The sequence below is a fragment of the Schistocerca cancellata genome, chromosome 1 (assembly GCF_023864275.1).
Source record: "Schistocerca cancellata isolate TAMUIC-IGC-003103 chromosome 1, iqSchCanc2.1, whole genome shotgun sequence".
In the NCBI taxonomy this organism is placed as follows: Eukaryota; Metazoa; Arthropoda; class Insecta; order Orthoptera; family Acrididae; genus Schistocerca; species Schistocerca cancellata.
The window spans coordinates 1093063497-1093085124 of record NC_064626.1 but is presented as its reverse complement, the minus strand read 5'-3'; the positions used below and the strand labels follow the sequence as shown (position 1 = coordinate 1093085124).

The 21628-nt window shown below is 42.9% G+C and overlaps 1 protein-coding gene across 3 annotated transcripts in view; it reads left to right on the top strand.

The window, feature by feature from the left end:
- The window catches only part of LOC126091487 (skin secretory protein xP2-like), a 586258-nt gene that overhangs the window by 320686 nt on the left and 243944 nt on the right, over positions 1-21628 (top strand). For all 3 annotated transcript variants that reach the window (XM_049907069.1, XM_049907065.1, XM_049907066.1), the window contains one exon: positions 19701-19790. The gene's annotated coding sequence lies outside the window, so the exon portion shown is untranslated. The remainder of the gene's footprint in view (positions 1-19700; positions 19791-21628) is intronic.

Here is a 21628-nt window from a genome sequence, read left to right as displayed (position 1 = left end):
AAAGCAGTTTTGCGCCCTAAAACCACAAAAAAAAAAAATAAGCTACGGCTGACGCGCTCTTCCAAATCTACTCTGTATTGCAGCCTAATAAAGCTGCGGACGTCATCGTGGAACGAGGCCGCTAACGATCATAACGTTCACAAACAAGTTCCGGGCGAAGCTCAGGTAGGTTGTGAAGAATGCTGTCCCCATGGACGCCCTGTCTCAAAATATACCAGGTTTTATTTTATAGGGAGGAGTACCCGAGGACTCGGGAGCCTGACTGCCACACTGTTGGAGCGAATCACAGCAACGGAAAGTAAATATTGCCGGCCGCGGTGGCCGAGCGGTTGTAGGCGCATCAGTCCGGAACCGCGCGACTGCTACGGTCGCAGGTTCGAATCCTGCCTCGGGCATGGATGTGTGTGATGTCCTTCGGTTACTTACGTTTACGTAGTTCTAAAGTCTAGGGGACTGATGACCTCAGATGTTAAGTCCCATAGTGCTCAGAGCCATTTGAACCAAAGTAAATATTGTTAAAGCATTCGTGCAAGACCATGAGGTGACTTCGGGTAGTGAATGAGAATTGTGATCAGTTTAAAATACAAAATGTGCATAGATTAAATAAATAATAACTGGATAACTTAGTTTTAACTGCACCTTCGCTTTGATGACGAAATGGGATTCGTGGTGAACAGATATTGAATCTAAAGTTGACCTTATCAAAGTGCCAAATCGGTAATGCGAAGAAACACGAAAGTGACCCAGACGGTATCTGCCTTAATTACAGTCTCGATAAAGGTTTTTTCCAATTATGTAGCTTGTTGTGATACTTTCACTTGACGCTAGTAATGTACGAGGGTAATCCCAAAAGTAAGGTCTCCTGTTTTTTTTATGAGTACATAGACCTGTCTATTTTTACAATGGTTTACATCAGTTTACAACTTGAACATATAGCTATTTTTCGACATAATCACCATTTCTGTCTATGCATTTTTGTAGACGCTGTAGTAGTTTTTGTATGCCCATGTCATACCAGCTCGCCGCCATGCTGTTCAGAAAATTATGAACCTCTTCTTTCACCTTGTCGTCGGAGCTGAATCACTGGGACCACACTTAACGCTGACAGATACTGTAAGACTGAAAAATCTCAAACGGGCAATTCAGAACCGGGGAAGAGGATTGTTGAGCAAGGGCGTACACATTCTCCATGACAACGCTCGCCCACACATCGCTTGCAAACCGTTGCTCTCCTGCAACAGTTTCAGTGGAACATAATCACTCACCGATCCTATAGTCCTAACTTGGCACCCAGTGACTGTCACCTGTTCCCTAGGTTAAAAGAACATTTGGCCGGAAAGCGATTCAGCTCTAACGACGAGTTGAGAGAAGAGGTTCATAACTTCTTGAACAGAATGGCGGCGAGCTGGTATGACATGGGCATACAAAAACTGCCACAGCGTCTACAAAAGTGCATCGACAGAAATGGTGATTATGTCGAAAAATAACTAAATGTTCAAGCTGTAAACTGATGTAAACCATTGTAGAAAAGACAGGTCTATGTGCTTATAAAAAAATAGGAAACCGTACTTTTGGGATTACCCTCGTATATACTCCTGGCAATGTACATATCTCATGTTTACGCTGAGCACACAGATTATTATCGCTTGGAGCACTTTGCTGCTAAATGGTAAAGATGTATCACATCGTATCACATATATAGGATTCTGTCTTAAAAGTTTTGAGTTGTCTGATATAACTTGCAGATTTCAAGTCCGACTAGGTCCGCTTACGTTTGTTAACTATATGGGGATAACAGTGCCCTCAACTCAGCAGTTATCAAGGGATTGGAAGCTATACAAGAGGATACGCCGAAGTGACGAAAGTCATGGGATACCAAACTATTATCGTCCCGGACCTCATTTTCCCCGGCTTAGTGCCGCAACTCGACGTTGCCTGGACTCGGCCAGTATTTGAAAGTTCGTTGCGGAAATACCGAGTCATGCTGCCTCTATAGCCGCCGATATTTGCGAAAGAATGGCCGGTGCAGGATTTTGTGCAAGAACTGATCCCTCGATTATGTCCCATAAATGTTCGACGGTATTCGTCTCGGGCGATCTGGGTGGCCAAATCATTCGAACTGTCCAGAATGTTCTTCAAACCAGTAGTGAAGAGTTGTAGCCAGATGATATGGCTCATTGTTATCCATAAAAATTCCATCGTTGTTTGGTAACATTAAGTCCATGAATGGCTGCAAATGATCTCCAAGTAGCCGAACATAACCATTTGCATTCAATGATCGGTTCGATTGTACCAGAGGACCAGTCCGTTCCATGTAAGCACAGCCCACATCATTATGGATTCACCACTAGTTTTCACGGTGCCTTGTTGACAACCTGGGTCCATGGCTTCGTGGCGCCTGCGCCACACTCGAACCCTATCAACTGAAATCGAGACTCCTCTGACCAACCCACGATTTCCAAGTCGTCTCGGGTCCAACTGATACGGTCACGAGCCTAGGAGAGGCGCTGGAGGCGATGTCGTGCTATTAGCAAAGGCACTCTCATCGTTCGTCTGCTTCCATAGCCCATTAAAGCCAAAATTCGCCACACTGTCCTAACCGATACATTCGTTGGACGTCCCACATTGATTTCTGCAGTTCTTTAAGACAGTGTTGCTTGTCTGCCTCAAGAGGTGCCTCCATACAGAGGAGTGTTGTTCTAATAGAAACACAGCGTCTGTTTCTCTTTGATTTTTTTAACTGCTTGAGTTATGATTCTGCCTAACCACTAATATGTCTTGCACTCTGAGACGAAATGTAAACTTCTGTCTGTCCCACATACTATCAACGTTTCCCTGCAGCGCACCTCAAACGTCCGTCTCCTGCCCCGTGTGGAAATAAGCCCTAAAAAATTAAAAGGACAGACTTCACCAATTGCTTTCTCAGTTCCAGCGAAAACCGCCTTCGTTGCTATCGCAGACTTGGGCGGTGGCGCTCTACTCGGAACTAAGCGGTTCGTATCCTGCTAGAGGAAGCAGTTTTTGCTCTCAGTACTTTGGTCAGCGAGTACTTTTCCGTCAAGGTCCTGATCACAAGACGTTCCGTCAATCTCCCAAGAATATCACATAAGTGAGACATACGACACTGTTAATAGAGGTGCGTCTGACGGACGGGGACACTAACTAAGCAGCTCCTTAGTGCTCTTATTGTTATTGTGGAATAAGCTATATGACTGTAGTGGGTTTACCCCTGCCCCTTCTCCCTGTAATTGTCAGCAACAAAACAGGCAGAGCACTGAACCGTGCAGACACTCGGACGTGTCCCGAAGAACAGATAGTAACTTATAAATAATTACGGTGATGGCGGACAATGTTCCGTTCAGTCCAGATGCACATCAAGCTCGACCGCTTGCGGGAATCGGCGAGATGCCACGAGCAATGGCTCACTGAGCAGGGGCACTGTATGAGCAGTGTGTGGTATAAGTTGAGAATTTGGGTCTGGCGTGAAGTTGGGTGAACACTGCCCGGATGGCGTAGTGCTCAACGCATCTGCCTCGCAAGCAGGAGACCCAGCAAGCAGGAGACCCAGGTTCGAATCACGGTCTGGTACTAATTTTCAACGTGCCTACTGCCAGCTGATGTCACTAATTCCTATGCGTCCTGACTCATCAGTCGCAGGACAGATGCAATTACAGACAAAACACATTTCGTGAAGCAAACGTGCCATTACGCAAGACAATTTCCAATTTGAACCACTGAACATCTCGGAGGTGCCCCAGCTAACTGTGCCATACTACTTAACTTTATAACCAATTTTAGTTTTGATGAGGAGGCGATTTTTGTGGTATCCTTTTGACTTTGTTTGGACCATGTAGGTTATAATGTACCACTACGCTAAGTGGCTCAACATTTATTCTTACGCTTTGCCCGAGCGGTTCTAGGCGCTTCTGTTCGGAACCGCGCTGCTGCTACCGTCGCAGGTTCGAATCCTGGCTCGGGCATGGATGTGTGTGTTGTCCTTAGGTTATCTAGGTTTAAGTAGTTTTAAGTCTAGGGGACTGAGGACCTCAGATGTTAAGTCCCATAGTGCTCAGAGCCATTTGAACAATTTGATTTATTCTTAAGGGAACGAATTCTCCAACATTTTGTAATATATCTTCACTCGGAGAGAACTCTGTACTCATAGTGTTTGCTGTACACTAAATCTTGATTTAATTAAATATTTTGATCATCATAGCTGTCGCAGCCGCCTACTCTCTACTATAGGATATACAAGGAACTTCAAACACACTTTCAATCACATCTAGCTGAATAATATTTTTTAAAAAATTTTGTTAGTAAAATATCGTATAATGTTACTTAAAATCCGTCTTGATTGCAAATTTTTTATTATTCATATGACCGGTTTCGGTTCATTCAGAACCATCTTCAGATCTGATATTTCAGTTACAGGAGTAACCCGTCCAAATCCAGCAACTTTCACATGCTACGTCACATGTAGCATGTGAAAGGTGCTGGATTTGGACGGGTTCCTCCTGTAACTGAAATATCAGATCTGAAGATGGTTCTGAATGAACCGAAACCGGTCATATGAATAATAAAAAATTTGCAATCAAGACGGATTTTAAGTAACATTATAAAATCACTGATCGCTGTTATCCCATAAGACATTATGTCTGTTTTTGTAAAATATCTTAGCCAGTTGCGGTCTTTTGAGCCTTGATTTTCCCTCTTCAGTATAATTTTTCTTTAGTTTCCTGAGATTAGTTTTCGATGACTTTCTAGTCCCTTTCAGTCAAAAGCGTTACATCATCTGCATTTTATGTCATAGTCACCTTCTCACGTCACATCTTAATGCCGCATAGTTCTATTATTTTCCTTTTATTTCATTCAACCACTTCTGAACCGTACACATTGAATGACACAGGCGGTAGTCAGTAATACAGTTTTAAACACCGTTTTATCTCAGTTTTCTGCTTATGTTGTTGTCCGCATCTCGGCATCGCTTGCTCGTCATCATACGAGCTCTATATCACTCTTATACTCTGTACTTCCTGATTTCCTTGGTATCAGATGGACGCTTGCAGTGTTAATTTAAGAGATATTGATATTCTGATGATTATAATTTTTGGAGCATTTAAACACACTAATTCCTTAAACTCAAAAACATCCTGGAAACTAAAACAATTGTATGAGATCTCTTTTCGCCACAAGAAAAATGAATTCAATCTTCGCACTAGCGTTAAACACTGGACATCTTCGGTAGCAAAATCATCAAACGGAGTCGTCAATTTTTATGCATATTACGCGGTATTTCAGACTTACATCGGTCGATATCCTAAATCGGTTTCTTAAAGGAAAAAACGCGCTCTTTTCCCGAATCAGGAGAACTGGACATTCTGATACTGATTCTGATAAATAGTTTCAGCTGAATACTTGTAGATTTAAGCTTAATGAGGACTTGCCCTTAAAGATTATGTAATGCGATACAGCGCTCACAATAATGAACGACAATGCAGTTGCCTCCGTGAAATGTCTTAGAAGTATTCATATGGCTCCTTTTTTGAAACTACTAGAATATGTACGAAGGGTACGTAACAGTTTCCTTCATATACTACTGTTAAATGTGCTTTGCGCTAGTGAGCGATACGAGGGGCGTTTGAAAAGTCCGTGCAAAGTCCGAGAGATGGCACACCGCCATGTATGGAGGTCATGTTTAGTTAGTAGCATCTTTGGAAAGAACGCACATCAAGTTTCAGCCATATTGGTGTATTTCTTTGTGTTTGGCATTCGTGTGAATCAGGGAAGACGAGTGATTGTCAAAAAATGGACGAAAAAGAATTTCGTGTGGTGATTAAGCATTACTTTATGAAAGGCAAAACGACTCAGGAGACTAAAGAGAAGCTCGATAAACATTACGGTGACTCTGCACCTTCGATTAGAACAGTTTATAAGTGGTTTCAAAATTTTCGGAGTGGCCTTATGGGTACAAGTGATACTGGACGCCCTGTGGAGGTTAGGACTTCAGAAATCTTTGATAAAATCCATGATATGGTGATGGATGACAGAAGAGTTAAGGTGTGTGAGATTGCTAGTGCTGTGGGCATCTCGAATGAACGGTTACGTAATATTTTGCATAAACATTTGGACATGAGAAAGCTATCCGCAAGATGGGTTCCGCGATTGCTCACGCTTGACCAAAAACAGAATTGTGTGAAGTGTTGCAAGGATGGTTTGCAGCTGTTCAGGAATAATACGCAGGACTTTAAGCGAGGTTTCTTCACTCCTGAGACCAAACAACAATCTATACAATGGGTTACCAAGGAGAATCTGCACCAAAAAAGGTGAAGACCATTCCTTCGGCCAGAAAGGTTATGGCGACTGTCTCTTGTGATTCGCAAGGGATAATCCTCATCGACTATCTGGAAAAGGGTAAAACTATTACAGATGCATATTATTCATCGTTATTGGACCGTTTGAAAACCGAGCTGCAAGAAAAACGCCGGCGATTGGACCGGAAAAAAGTCCTTTTCCATCACGACAATGCACCAGCACACACCTCAGAAGTTGTGGTCGCAAAGTTAATGGAAATAGGATTCCAACTCGTTTCACATCCCCCCTATTCTCCAGGCTTGACTCCCTCGGACTACCGTTTGTTCCCCAATTTGAAGAAATGGCTGGCGGGACAACGATTTTATTCAAACGAGGAGGTGATTGCAGCAACTAATAGCTATTTTGCAGACTTGGACAATTCTTTTTATTCGGAAGGTATCAACAAATTAGAACAGTGTTGGACGAAGTGTATGCCGGCCGCGGTGGTCTAGCGGTTCTGGCGCTGCAGTCCGGAACTGCGGGACTGCTACGGTCGCAGGTTCGAATCCTGCCTCGGGCATGGGTGTGTGTGATGTCCTTAGGTTAGTTAGGTTTAAGTAGTTCTAAGTTCTCGGTGACTTATGACCTAAGATGTTGAGTCCCATAGTGCTCAGAGCCATTTGAACCATTTGGACGAAGTGTATAAGTCTAAAAGGAGACAATGTCGAAAAATAAAAAAGGTTTACCCCAAACACGTAAGTAGTTTTTATTTTTGCACAGACTTTTCAAACGCCCCTCGCACTTCATGGTCTTGTTTGCTTAAAACTGGATGACAACAACTGACTTCAGTCTTTATATTCGCACTACCAATGTTTCTCAATAATATATTGTCTTTATATTGGGGGTTTATAATGCTGCTGTTATCTATAAAGGTAAATTTGATACGTATAAAAACAGTAAACTGTCTTGTTGCTACAATGCGTCATTTTTAGAAATGTTATGTATGCATAAACTGTTAAATACATTGCTTGGCTATAAGCCCTTACGTGGAAAGTGATGTATTTGTTTGTTTCAGGATACGCGTGCTTATATGCGAACATTTTAAATTCCTTTGCAGAATCCTCCGATTCTTAAATAGAGCGCACCATAAACCTCCCACCTCCCCAGTCTTCCATGCCTGAGAGCATCAAAGTCTAAACCAGAAGCGTTCATCGCGCTGTCGAGGACAAATTTTCAGCCGTAAGAGACCCTGGCAAATAAAATTCTCCCGTACAAAAAGAGTGGGAGGGGCCATTGGAGGCGGCGTAGCGTGAATATCTTTCCGCGCTGTGCATTGTGCCGCTCGATGGCGCTGGCACTTCGCCAGGAGAGTTTGGACGGGAAGGAAAAATATTATGGCCTCTAAGGGCGCGGCCAAATTTCACTTCTCTGAAGTTTTCCGCTTTTAGGCCCCTCGACAACGTAAATATTTAACGTGCAGCTGGCGTGTTTGAATCCAGCAGCGACGTGGGTCCGACGCTTTGTAAACCCACATTGGCTTCCGCGTCTGAGTGCATGGCGCAGAGTAATCCGAGTCAGCGTTTTAACTGCCACTGAATACTCCGGCAGAATGTGAAAGGTTATCTGTTCCTGCCATAAAAGCCTCATTGTACTTAAACTCTTCCTGCGTTTTCGACAAAATCAGACTGGGAGATTGAAGAGTAATGACCACGCCATAAGGGAAATTGAACGATTGCAGTCTTACTTTTATGAGTTTATATAATTACTTGTCTTTCACTTCCTGTTGCATTTAACACTTCATCTGCTTCTGCTAACAACCCTATTAAGAGGCGATGATAATTACGTCAGTTACGTTCCGTAATTCTGATGAGTAGTGGGGCTTAATTAATACGGCACTGAGCAGCTAAATGTATCGCACCACGGCAAGAACAGTGACACAACTCAAAAGTGCAGTACTTGTGAAAAACCGACCTAAAGAATTCTATAAAACTTACATTGTAGCAGCAATTTCTAGTTAGAAGTTTAGGCAGTAAATTCCATTATGGACTATACAACAGTAATATGGACATGTATTTCTGTACTCGTTCAATATGAGATGTTGCCAGGTAATTATTAAGTCTTTGAGTTGTGCTACTCTTCTTGATTTTGTAACTGACTGCTCGTGTAGTAATTCAACCACTTTTACTTACTTTAATGTAATATGACATTCGAACGTCGATCACGCAAAATTAGTACGTAAGCTGAAATATAAAATGAAAAACAAATTGAAATTTTTTGTATTAGAAAAATAAAACACGTAAACTTGTGATTTATGAAAATTAATATAGTTTAACAATTTAATAATGAACATGCATTAGTTACAATTTAAGGAACACAATTTACGAAATCATAGAATCATAAATGGGCTTATTGCTATGGAAACACATTTCGCCAAGAGAAGGTACCGTATACAATGTGAACTTTCTTTACATCAGAAATTTCCATTTTTTTTCTTGTACGCTGCAACGAACGAATTTTCGTAATATTTACAACAATTGTAACCCTCAAAACATTGTCTTTACCTTTAGACACGCATACGTGTCTGAAGGACGTTGTAAAATAGACATAGCATAAACAGACATTGTAATAATCAATTACACTAAAAATTATATTCAGCTTCACCTTATACGTCAGAAGTTTCACAACTCAGAATGTGCTGCTCTTGTTGAATGATGAAGTAACCTCAACAAAACTGACACAACTACCCTGAAGAGTGCAAATTGCGAGATAGAGAGGCGACGTTTTTCGTGCACGTTGGGGCATTTCACACGTCCTTTTCAGTACCAAAAACTGAAAATTGCCGTTTTTTGACTCGTCACTTTTCTTGCCGGTGTGCGATATATTTGTGCTGTAAAAGTTATCAGTAATTCAGAAGAAAATCGCGCTTCAGATCTGCGTAATAACCAGCTAGCCTGTATGCACAAAAACTTCATCTTATTGACAAAGTTTTCTTAATTGGCTTTATTAACTCAATACATTATTGTCTTTTAAAGTATGTAGAAAGAAGCTATAATTTTCAAATGCAGAACTAATATCTTGTAAACAGTTCTTCATTGAAAACACCGATTTCACCGCGCTATCTTTCTGGTTTCCCAGACTATTTTTCTCGTGCTTCATCTAAGCTGTGAGTACAAAATAGCAACGAGAATAATGTGTTGAATATGTTCGCCACCTGAGTATAATGTAATAATATCGCAATATTTAAGTTGCCTCTTTTCCGAAAAAATAGTTATATATGCTGCCAGAAATAATAAATTATTGTGACTTTTTTTGTGCTACGTTAACTACTAACATCCACAGTCATTATTTTGTCTTTACCAGAAATAATAAACAAACTTAGAGCTACGACTTCAGTGCAATGTCGTGTTCAACAAACTTTCAAAAATCACTTGTCAGTCAGTAAAAACCTCAGGTATGACACTGTTAAATGGCAAGAATTTTGAATTTAATTTCATGTCTCCATAGATATTTATTCCAGCACTAGCAGAATAACTGCATGAGCCATCTTGCTATATCCTTTCTTGAAATTCTCTACACTGACCTTCAGTTCGAAAACAATAAAAAATAAATTCTACTCAGATCCTTCTACTTAACTGCCAAAGAAAATTCTTTTGTCCAATTCAAGCGTGCGCTATTTTCGACTGGCGTCTTTGCAAAACTAGTTATATTCCCAGATTTCAAAACAATCAGTACCTAATCGAGAATAATCGTGTTTTACTTTCATTGCATTACCATACAGAACCTTGCTGCCTGAGTAGCAAAAGCAGTAGGCTTCGTCTCTTGCCAAAAATATGAGATCGTCTCGGCCCTGACAAAACACATTCTTTCTTTATTGTGACTGCAAAGGGACTATCGAACGGAATAAATGATTCTTCTCATTACAGTGGTATCCGAAAAATGACTGTTTACGGTTCCAGGCTTAAGGCGGCTAGTTCTTGTTTGTGCCGTCGGGATGCGTGGACTCCTTCGTAACGCTACTGCTACGATAAGTGCTTTTGTTCGCTGCGTACCGGATGGCGCGTCGGTCGTCTCCGTGGCCCACCTTTTTTTTCGCTCACACTTCTACTGCGCGTCGTTTTCGGATGGATGTTTTCTTTTTTGCATGAAACATTACAAAACAAATAAGTCTTTCAACACAAATTACAGGCGGATCGCATTACCATGGAGCAGAAAAATATCAAATATTACAGCAGGTACTGCCGTTTCGTAGCCCGACGCGTCAGTCCGAAGCTAGTTAACGTGACGTCCCCAAAGTGGCACGTTACGTCCAAAGAGAGCTGATCTAGGCTAGCGAAGTTTCACCAAAGCTTCCTTTAATCTTTTATGTGCGCCGACAGGACGCTCTGTTACTGCGACCGAAGTGCCGCACGTAATGAATCTTTTGCTTTCAAACAGAAACGTGCAGATGAGGGACTCTTCACATTTCACTCTCTGCTCTCTTGTGTAGTTTGCTTCACAGCAGGAGCTGTCTGACATCGAGGACGAGACAGTCATACGATTCTCCCCATTCGGAAAGAGACTGCTTTATAGAGGCTACTCAGCACCAGGAAACTAACTGGAACAGTAACTGTTTTTATTTACTTAATACATTGCATTCGTATATAAAAGTTAGCTTCGATTTGTAATACTAATTACGGGTACAGCGAACGTCTGTATGACACGGCTTGTAAATGATTGGACTAAGTGTGTGTGTACCCGCGCTCGTGTGTGTATGTGTGTGTGTGTGTGTGTGTGTGTGTGTGTGTGTGTGTGTGTGTTACATCAGTAATTCTGCTACTTATAGTAGGTACTAAAGAATGCCAGCACAAGGTCCTCGATGGTGAGTGTTCATCGGAGGGGAGGGTATCATCTGGAGTGCCCCAGGGAAGTGTGATAGGTCCGCTGTTGTTTTCTATCTACATAAATGATCTTTTGGATAGGATGGATAGCAATGTGCGGCTGTTTGCTGATGATGCTGTGGTGTACGGGAAGGTGTCGTCGTTGAGTGACTGTAGGAGGATACAAGATGACTTGGACAGGATTTGTGATTGGTGTAAAGAATGGCAGCTAACTCTAAATATAGATAAATGTAATTTAATGCAGATGAATAGGAAAAAGAATCCCGTAATGTTTGAATACTCCATTAGTAGTGTGGAGCTTGACACAGTCACGTCGATTAAATATTTGGGTGTAACATTGCAGAGCGATATGAAGTGGGACAAGCATGTAATGGCAGTTGTGGGGAAGGCGTATAGTCGTCTTCGGCTCATTGGTAGAATTTTGGGAAGATGTGGTTCATCTGTAAAGGAGACCGCTTATAAAACACTAATACGATCTATTCTTGAGTACTGCTCGACCCTATCAGGTCGGATTGAGGGAGGACATAGAAGCAATTCAGAGGCGGGCTGCTAGATTTGTTACTGGTAGGTTTGATCATCACGCGAGTGTTACGGAAATGCTTCAGGAACTCGGGTGGGAGTCTCTGGAGGAAAGGAGGCGTTCTTTTCGTGAAACGCTACTGAGGAAATTTAGAGAACCAGCATTTGAGGGTGACTGCAGTACAATTTTACTGCCGCCAACTTATATTTCGCGGAAAGACCACAAAGATAAGATCAGAGAGATTAGGGCTTGTACAGGGGCATATAGGCAGTCATTTTTCCCTCGTTCTGTTTGGGAGTGTAACAGGGAGAGAAGATGCTAGTTGTGGTACGATGTACCCTCCGCCACGCACCGTATGGTGGATTGCGGAGTATGTATGTAGATGTAGATGAAGGAAAACAGCTATCTTAGTACATCGGTAATGAAATGGTGCAAATTTTACAGTTACTACGGTTGCCCGTAATGTCAACAGCTGAGCTTCAGACGCTTCTTATAACGGCTATCTGCTACTGGAGATTTGTTTGTCAAACAGCTCACTGTAACTGCGGCTCATGCCATTTCAGTTTCTAACCAAAAAATGTGCCAGTGTAGCTGTTTTTGTGCGGCACAACCGTGAGGAGTCCTTTCTGGTTAAAGTCCGTCGGTTGTTAAATACACGGAATTCACTTCTATATGTTAGTCCTGTCCGTTACCCTGAAAGGGTCATCGAGAAAAGCTTGCAGGTGTCGGTAGTAATGCGGTAGTGTTTCTACTCTCAACAAGATGCCCAGACTAATTTCTGGCCGCGCGGGATTAGCCGAGTGGTCGCAGGCGCTGCAGTCATGGACTGTGCGGCTGGTCCCGGCGGGAGGTTCGAGTCCACCCTCTGGCATGAGTGTGTGTGTGTTTGTCCTTAGAATAATTTAGGTTAAGTAGTGTGTAAGCTTAGGGACTGATGACCTTAGCAGTTAAGTCCCATCAGATTTCACACACATTTGAACTAATTTCTGCAGAGCGCTGTAACGACCAATAAGTCGGATGGTGGAAATGCGTATATACACATGCTAATGCATCCATATACGCAGTGTATTGATGTGACTGCTTGGGCACCCTTTATTGTGGCACAGGTGTTTCACTTGGTCTGTATTTGGTACCACATTTCCAACACTGATGAACTGCCTGTCACTTTACTTATCAATCTAACGACCTAGTCCTTAGCGGGTTGCATTTTTTTTCCGGCAGCGTACTTCTATTATCGTGCCACGTGACCGCAACGTCAACAGACGGCACTCGTCAGTCCCGTGGTGGGTACTGATCGTCATGTTTCGCCTCGCCATGAATGCTTAGCGGCAATACAAATGAGGCGTTCAGAGTAAGTCCAGATTCACGCAGGATACTGCAATTGCTAGTCGACAAAGACACCAGACAACATCCACATTTGTCCGAAACTGATTTACGTGGATCTCTGCAGTACACTCATAACAGTGTCTCCGATCTTCCTCCTTGTTTGTATCTCTTTATTCATTTAGAGGAGACACTTTTTCGATCCACCCTGTCGCCATGACACCGTGTCTTCCGAGCAGAGCTGTGGACTGCAACTGCCGCGACTCGTAACTTCGAAACCAGTCAAGGATATGTACGCCTAATAAACCACCGATAGTTGCAGTATTGCGAAGTGTGTTTAGAGTGTAACTCAATGTAACTCAGAGACATTCAGAAACATCACCGGTAGAAGTTAGGTAGCACCATTCGATATATTAGCAAGAAGAACCATGTAGTGGACAATTAGTTGATATCTGACTTGATACATATGCTTCACACTTAACCGTGAGTTTGAGGTGGTGTTTAGTTACAAGCGACAGAAGATGACGAAGGGTCCGTAGCAACATATAAACAATTTAGGCGCAGAGCAAACGTATCCAAACAAAATAAGAGTGTCATCTGGTGTTGAATTCACCATTTTGCCAATGTATGTTATGTGGGAGGCTAATGGTTTGCGACTGAAAGACGCTTGATTTAGACAGTGAAGTAGTAGTAATGCATGCAGCAGCTGCACTTACGAACAGTGTACATCAGATCAGAAGAACAGCTGAGGTTAATACCTAAAGTTTGCTTATTATGTTTATAAATAAAATTTCTGCGTTTACACATACAATATTTATTCGTTTCGTTTAACTCACCTTTGTACGTACTAGAATGCTGCTATTTGAACTCTTCATACCACTATCTCTGTGTGATTAGAAAAAATATTTCTTGACTATAGTTTCACTCGTAGCACCAAAAACAAATAACAGAAGCATGTCTACCCTAAACAATACGGTGTTGTATACTGAACTGAAACGGTACGTCTCCCCAGCCCTTGTCCATCAAAGGCTGCTGGTCCGTGCATACTGATTTCAATATCGACGTGACATAAAGCTCGAACATACTTCCTGCCTTTCCTTGGAAATACACGTCGATCAGTTGGTTCTTTATTCGAGCGGAATTCCGTCGGCTCATTGATCAGTGCAGTTAGCATGCCATAACAACGTACGGAACGATACATTAGCTGCCTTTCCATACGGCAAATAGCACATTAGATTCCCCTGCTTTATATTCCAACTACACGGTACAGGAACGACAGGGAATAACGTACCAAAGACGTTTTCGTGCGAATCACACGTTTTCTAGATTCTGGAACGCAGAAAAGCGCGAGCAGCAGCCTTCAAATACTTACCAGCAAAGATTGTGATTTAGTGTCACCAGATGACTCGTGGGCTCGTTGCGGAACAGCGGTACGTGTCTTGATATGTTGCTGACAAGAGCTCAATTAAAGATAACAGGTGTTTAGAAGTCAGCGAGGCATAATTAGAATTTTACTGCTCCAATATGCTGTGTTTGAGATATTTCTGTACGAAGAAACTACGCTATCCATTTTATTAAGATTTTCAGCACGACGCGTCTTGCAGTTTTCAAATATTGAAGAAAATACATTTTTAAAATTTCATACCATAGCAAATATAAAATCATAGCTAAAAACATTCACATCAGTAGCAGTCAGTAATGGCTGTAGCCCGGAGCTAGTAAGCAAACTACACTACTGGCCAATAAAATTGCTACACAAGAAGAAATGCAGATGATAAACGGGTATTCATTGGACAAATATATTATACTAGAACTGACATGTGATTACATTTTCACGCAATTTGGGTGCATAGATCCTGAGAAATCAGTACCCAGAACAACCACCTCTGGCCGTAATAACGGCCTTGATACGCCTGGGCATTGTGTCAAACAGAGCTTGGATGGCGTGTACAGGTACAGCTGCCCATGCAGCTTCAAAACGATACCACAGTTCATCAAGAGCAGTGACTGCCGTATTGTGACGAGCCAGTGGCTCGGCCACCATTGACCAGACGTTTTCAATTGGTGAAAGATCTGGAGAATGTGCTGGCCAGGGCAGCAGTCAAACATGTTCTGTATCCACAAAGGCCCGTACAGGACCTGCAAGATGCGGTCGTGCATTATCCTGCTGAAATGTAGGGTTTCCCAGGAATCGAATGAAGGGTAGAGCCACGGGTCGTAACACATCTGAAATGTAACGTCCACTGTTCAAAGTGCCGTCAATGCGAAAAAGAGGTGACCGAGACGTGTAACCAATGGCACCCCATACCATCCCGCCGGGTGACACGCCATTATGGCGATGACGAATACACACCTCCAATGTGCATTCACCGCGATGTCGCCAAACACGGATGCGACCATCATGATGCTGTAAACAGAACCTGGATTTACCCGAAAAAAATGACATTTTGCCATTCGTGCACCCAGGTTCGTCGTCGAGTACACCATCGCAGGCGCTCCTGTCTGGGGTAACTGCAGCCATGGTCTCATTGTGGACCACCTGCAACCCATGACAGTTGATGACATCCACGAAAGCTATGGCATTTTGCAGCAGGATAACTGTGCTTGTCAGAAGGTAAAAATCGTGCTGAAGTGGTTTGATGTGCTTGATTGTGAAAATTACGTTTATCAAATTCGCCGGATCTGAACACATGTGAAACGCTTTCGAGCGCCAGCTCCACGCCCACAATTTATGGGAATTTCGTGGCCTATCCGTAGACATCGGTGCCACATACTCCCGGAAAACTTACAAAGACTTGTGGAAACCAAGCTATGCAGAATCGCTGCTCTATTCCGTTTCAGTGGTGGTCGTAGACGCTGTTAAACAAGAGTTTTTTTGTATCATGAGTATTGTATATGTATGCTAAGATCAAGTAGAGAGTCAACATGCGTCTTTGATTATATTTTAAGTGCTACTTATATTTATTTTACATAAAACCACGAAGCTTTATTGGCTTCATTACTTTGACTGTATCGTATTTACGTATGTTGCTCTATGTGATTGAAAAATTGTTTGACTTCCTCAGAAAGCTTCCAACAAATGTGAGTCTTCTATTTGGCTTCCTTAATGCCGATGTCTTTTCGTGTCGCTTCTTAGCATGTCTGTAAATATTTGAAACCATATAGCGTGCTCCAGAAGTTTTTCACTAATTGTTCTATACAATCGGGTTCTTGTTGGGAATTTCCTTGTTTGTGGCTTTCGCTCCGGGCCGCACGCTGCCGTCCGTATGAGGTGAACCGTGCCTTCTTAGTTAGTTTTTTGTGCCCTCTGGCCGTTGAATCAATGTAAAACAGTGTGCGCTTCACCTTAAAAATATCGCCATAGTCCCTCGCTCACCAGGCGTCACGCGATAGTCTGTTCGCGCTCGCTGCCGTCAGCACTGCGGCTGGTGCTCTTTCAACTGTTCTCGGTAATTTCTCAGAACGCTGGCGAGCACCTCACTTCCAGTAATTGGTCTTTCTAACGCAATGTTCGACGCGCTGGCGTTCCCAAGTTCCCGTACGAGAAACGTCCTTCCTTATTGTTCGATACGTGTGTTACCACCGCTTCCTGTTTCGCAAGGTATCGTTCTTCTGAATGCATTCAACACCGTGTCTTCTAACTAAATATTACTTTCTGACTGATCTTCCCGTTACTTCTAACAACTACGATAGAAATACGTATGAGAGAATGGCACAATGCATAAATACACAGATAAACCAAAACATTATGACCACTTCCCACAGCGACGTTGGATGTCTCCTGGTGGCGTTGCGAGCACGTGACGCTGTAACAAAAGTATGTAAGCGAACACCCACGGACGGGGGATGTCAGTTAAGTCCCATAAGATTTCACACACACGGGGGATGTTCCTAGCGAAGACATGTGGTGCAAATGGGGAAAGCCGTTGAGACAAAAGACTTTGGCAAAGGGCAGACTATTATTAAATGGCTCTGAGCACTATGGGACTCAACATCTTAGGTCATAAGTCCCCTAGAACTTAGAACTACTTAATCCTAACTATCCTAAGACATCACACACACCCATGCCAGAGGCAGGATTCGAACCTGCGACCGTAGCAGTCCCGCGGTTCCGGCAGACTATTATTACGCAGAGCCCGTGAACAAGTATCTCCAAAACGGCGAAGCTGGTGGATGTTCACGGGCTACTGTCGTGAGCATCTACGGAAAGAGGTAGAAGTACATTGAAACCAGTAGAAGCTAAATCGCTGCCCGTTCACGACTCTTCACGGAACGTAGGGTTCGGAGGCTTGTTTGCTCTATAAAGTAGGACCGATGGTGATCTGTGGCATCTCTGCCGAAAGAGCACGATGCTGGTGCACGCAAAAGTGTCTCGGAGAACACCGTTCATCGTATTGTTGAACATCGAGCTCCGCAGCAGACGACCCCTACGTGTTCACATGTTGACAAGACGACATCGCCAGTTACAATTGCAGTGGGCACGAGAGCATCGGGATTAAATCGTCGATCAGGGGAAACATGTCGACTCTTCGGGTAAACAACATTTTTGCTACGTTAGGTTGATAGTCGTCTCCACAAACTCTGTCATGGAGGTGAACGGTGGCTCGAAACATGCAGTGCGCCACGGACGCAGCCTGGCGGGAGCAGAATTATTTTATGGGAGACATTCTCATGGGCTCGCGTGGGACCTGTGGCAGTAATCGAAGACACGCTGACATCTGCTAACCACCCTCCGTGCTGACGTCCTCCCTGAGGCCATGTGCCGGCCAGTGTGGCGACGCGGTTAAAGGCGCTTCAGTCTGGAACCGCGCGACCGCTACGGTCGCTGGTTCGAATCCTTCCTCGCGCATGGATGTGTGTGATGTCCTTAGGTTAGTTAGGTTTAAGTAGTTCTGAGTTCTAGGGGACTGATGACCTCATATGTTGAGTCCCATAGTGCTCGCCAGTGTGGCCGAGCGGTTCTAGGCGCTTCAGTCTGGAACCGCGCGACCGCTACGGTCGCAGGTTCGAATCCTGCCTCGGGCATGGATGTGTGTGGTGTCCTTAGGTTAGTTAGGTTTAAGTAGTACTAAGTTCTAGGAGACTGATGACCTCAGATGTTAAGTCCCATAGTGCTCAGAGCCATTTTGAACCATTTGAACCTGAGGCCATGTGATCTTTCAGGAGTGTAATTGTCCGTGCCCCGGAGCTAAAACCGAGCTACAGTGGTTCGAGGACCATTATAGTGAACTCACGTTGATGTCTCGGCAGCCAAATGCGCCTGATGTAAATCCAATGGAACCCATTTGGGACGCTATCGGGCGCCATCAGCACGTACGTAAGTCAGCGGCCCGTTATTTACGCAAATTACATGACTTGTGCGCAGACATCTAACGCCACGTATCTCCAAATACCTATCTACAAACTGTCGGGTCCCTGATACGGAAAATCAGTGATGTGAAGTCGTGCAGACAAACTATTAAGGAAGTGGTCATAATGTTTTCGCTCGTCGGTGTACACTATTCATTATAGTCTCTCTCTCTCTCTCTCTCTCTCTCTCTCTCTCTCTCTCTCTCTCTCTCAACGTAATTGTTCGATAAGCACACATACTTAGTCTCGCATTTGTGTGGTCTGGTCTTCTTTAGTAAGTTCTTAAAGCTAGCACTAGTATCAAACCACAAATTATTCAATTTTATAGCTATTTATACATTTTGATTGCCTTTTCCAGCAAACATAATGTTATAATAGTAGTCTCCTGTTGAACGACAGCATTTACAGCCGCATCGCTGGAATGGCAGCTTGAATTTATATTAGGGTGTTTTTAATTAGATTAAATTTTGCTTCATTATAACCAGCATTCCGCAAGTCGGAACGGGCCTGAGGCCTAATCCGTGAGTGGTGTTTACGTTTACGTTTGTTACTGTTACGCATTTGTCTGAGTTTTCTACGTACTCACTTGCTTCGAAAGTATAACGAACGGTGCACGAGAAAGGATCACTGGTGAATGTTGCCGCGCGGGGTAGCCGCGCGGTCTTAGGAGTCTTGTCATGGTCCGTGCGGCTCCCCCCGTCGGAGGTTCGAGTCCTCCCTCGGGCATGGGTGTGTGTGTTGTCCGCAGTGTAAGTTAGTTTAAGTTAGATTAAGTAGTGTGTAGGCTTAGGGACCGATGACCTCTGCAGTTTGGTCCCATAAGACCTTACCACATATTTCCAAATAGGGAACACGTTCGAAGAAATTGAGAGTGGATTTAGCGAATGATCTCTTTAAAATATGAATAAATCCAGTGTAGTGCTTAGAAACACTTACACGACAGCAGAAAAAAATGTTGTTTCCTATATGACTAGTTACAGTGTTGGATATAGTGGAAAGATTCTAGGAAAAACTTTAACGAAAAAAAAGAAAAAGAAAAAAGGACAATACGATGTTGCTTGATGAATTCTTGGGTACTGTTAAGGTGTTTGAAGGTGTATGTGATGTTCAACAAGTAGAACTGAAAGAATAGACCGAAGGATTTCAGAGAGATCCGGATAGACAAATTTGTTCCCGAAATTTCGTTGCTCTACATCTATTACGTTTGGGTGTTGTGATTTTTTCCGTCAGCGTATATAGTTATTTGCTTATAGTTTTTCTTATTTGCTTATAATTTTACTGTTATCAGTAAGAATGAGACGAAATTGCCTCAATAGGGATTTCTCTTGCTGTGCCTGCAGAGAGGAGATCGCGACACTGCGACGGCGGCGGTGGGCGGTAGGCGTGGCTGACTACTGCTCGGCGACCACACCCCGCTCTGGACTAACGAGGTGAGCTGCGGGCCCCACAGGGCGCCACGCTTCTATACTGTGTACTTATACCACTGTGCTAGCAAGCACGCGCCACGGTTAAATGGTACTGCGGAGGCGCTGTGGCCTTCTTGTTCATTGCTCATTTAAATCAGCAAGCTCAACAAATATGCTGCCTGATTCAAGATAACAATGTAACTCAGTCGAGTAATGCTGCTAAAACTTAGCCGCCAGAGATGTGTCCCTAGACTACATTCAGTTGTTGTTAATCCACTGTTAGTTTATTCTACACATGAGGCCTTAGTTCACTCTATACCACCTAAATTGCTTTGAAACATAATTGTGATCTATTTTCAAATAGGAAACTCACAAATGGCGCCACCAAGTGTCTGCTTGTACAAGTAGTACACATTTCTAAATTACAGTTCATAGTACAAAAGTTAATGCTTGTCTATTCCTTCACTGTTCAGTTCACTCACACTAAACACTCTCACTGACAGAGCCCATGTAGAATCAACGATGACAACTAATAGCCAGATATTCTCAAAATATCAATAACTATTTCTGTTAGCGCAAATATTTCACAGTTCCTCACTTCTCGGCGAACTAGTGTCTCTAATGAAAGTTTGCCTTACATGGCACGTGGTGTTATGATGTGCAGCACAAAAGGCAGTTTTCACTTTAGCCACCAAAACTTTCAGAAAAAGCATCTAAATGGGATATTAATGATACTGTTTTCTTTATAATGTCCTTCGTCACACGTGGTCAAAAAAATGCTTTTTCTAACCATGTTACCAAAATTTCATACTCTTTAACTTGTGACTTACGGGCAGTAGAAAACGTGGGAGGGGAGGGGGGGGGGGCGCTGGGCGCTCTTCTCTGTCTGACTATGGCCAATGAGAGTTGGAGCTGCCCTCCTGTACACATACTTGACACATCATTTAATGAACTCGCTTTTTCTCCTTAGATATGTTGCCTGAAAAGGCGAGCAAACTTTAACTAACAAATTTTTTTAAGTTGTGGAAGGACTGGAGTAAAAATACTTCAACCGTATAAATATTTGAAATTTTTGCGTATCTTAGCTCATACAGTGGCCATGATTCATTACATGACCGTACAATAGTAGGTATCCACTCAGCACTCATTCATAGTTCATTACTTACAATTTTAAAATTCAGTATACACTCCGTCACACTTTCTGAAAGTGTAACTTCATTTTATCAACCAAAAACAACTTGTAACTGAAAAGAATTTCCCGAAAATATTTGTGAAGCACATCATATTTTTTTGTCGTTAAGGACTACCTTTTGACTATTTGACAATGTATTTACGTAAATTTTTTTCTGTGATGTGTGCACAGTGTTATATAAGAAAGCTGTTGTTTAAACACACACACACACACACACACACACACACACACACACACACACACACTGTAATCCAGATAGTGCATGGGCAGCGTGGGTACAGTTCTCTCTGGTACAACTCCGCTTAGCTTCCTCACAGGCACCCATTTCTGACACTTAATGAGTGATGAAACAATATTGCCACGGTACGGTACCACTCAGAAAAGGTAGACACTCTCGCTACAAGTGAAGCTGTTGGTAAACTGACAGAAAATTTAATAGCAATTCCCACATCCGTAGGGATGGCTGCGCGTGAAGCCTGTAATAATTGTCACAGAGGATCTTGGCGAAAGAGCTATCGGAAAATCCTAGGAAGTTCTGGTCATATGTAAGGTCAGTGAACGTATCCATACATTCCGTTCAGTCTCTTCTGGACCAGTCTCGTGTTGAAACTAGAGGTAAGATAGAAAGCAGAAATATTGAATTTCGCATTTTAAAATGTATTTATGCATG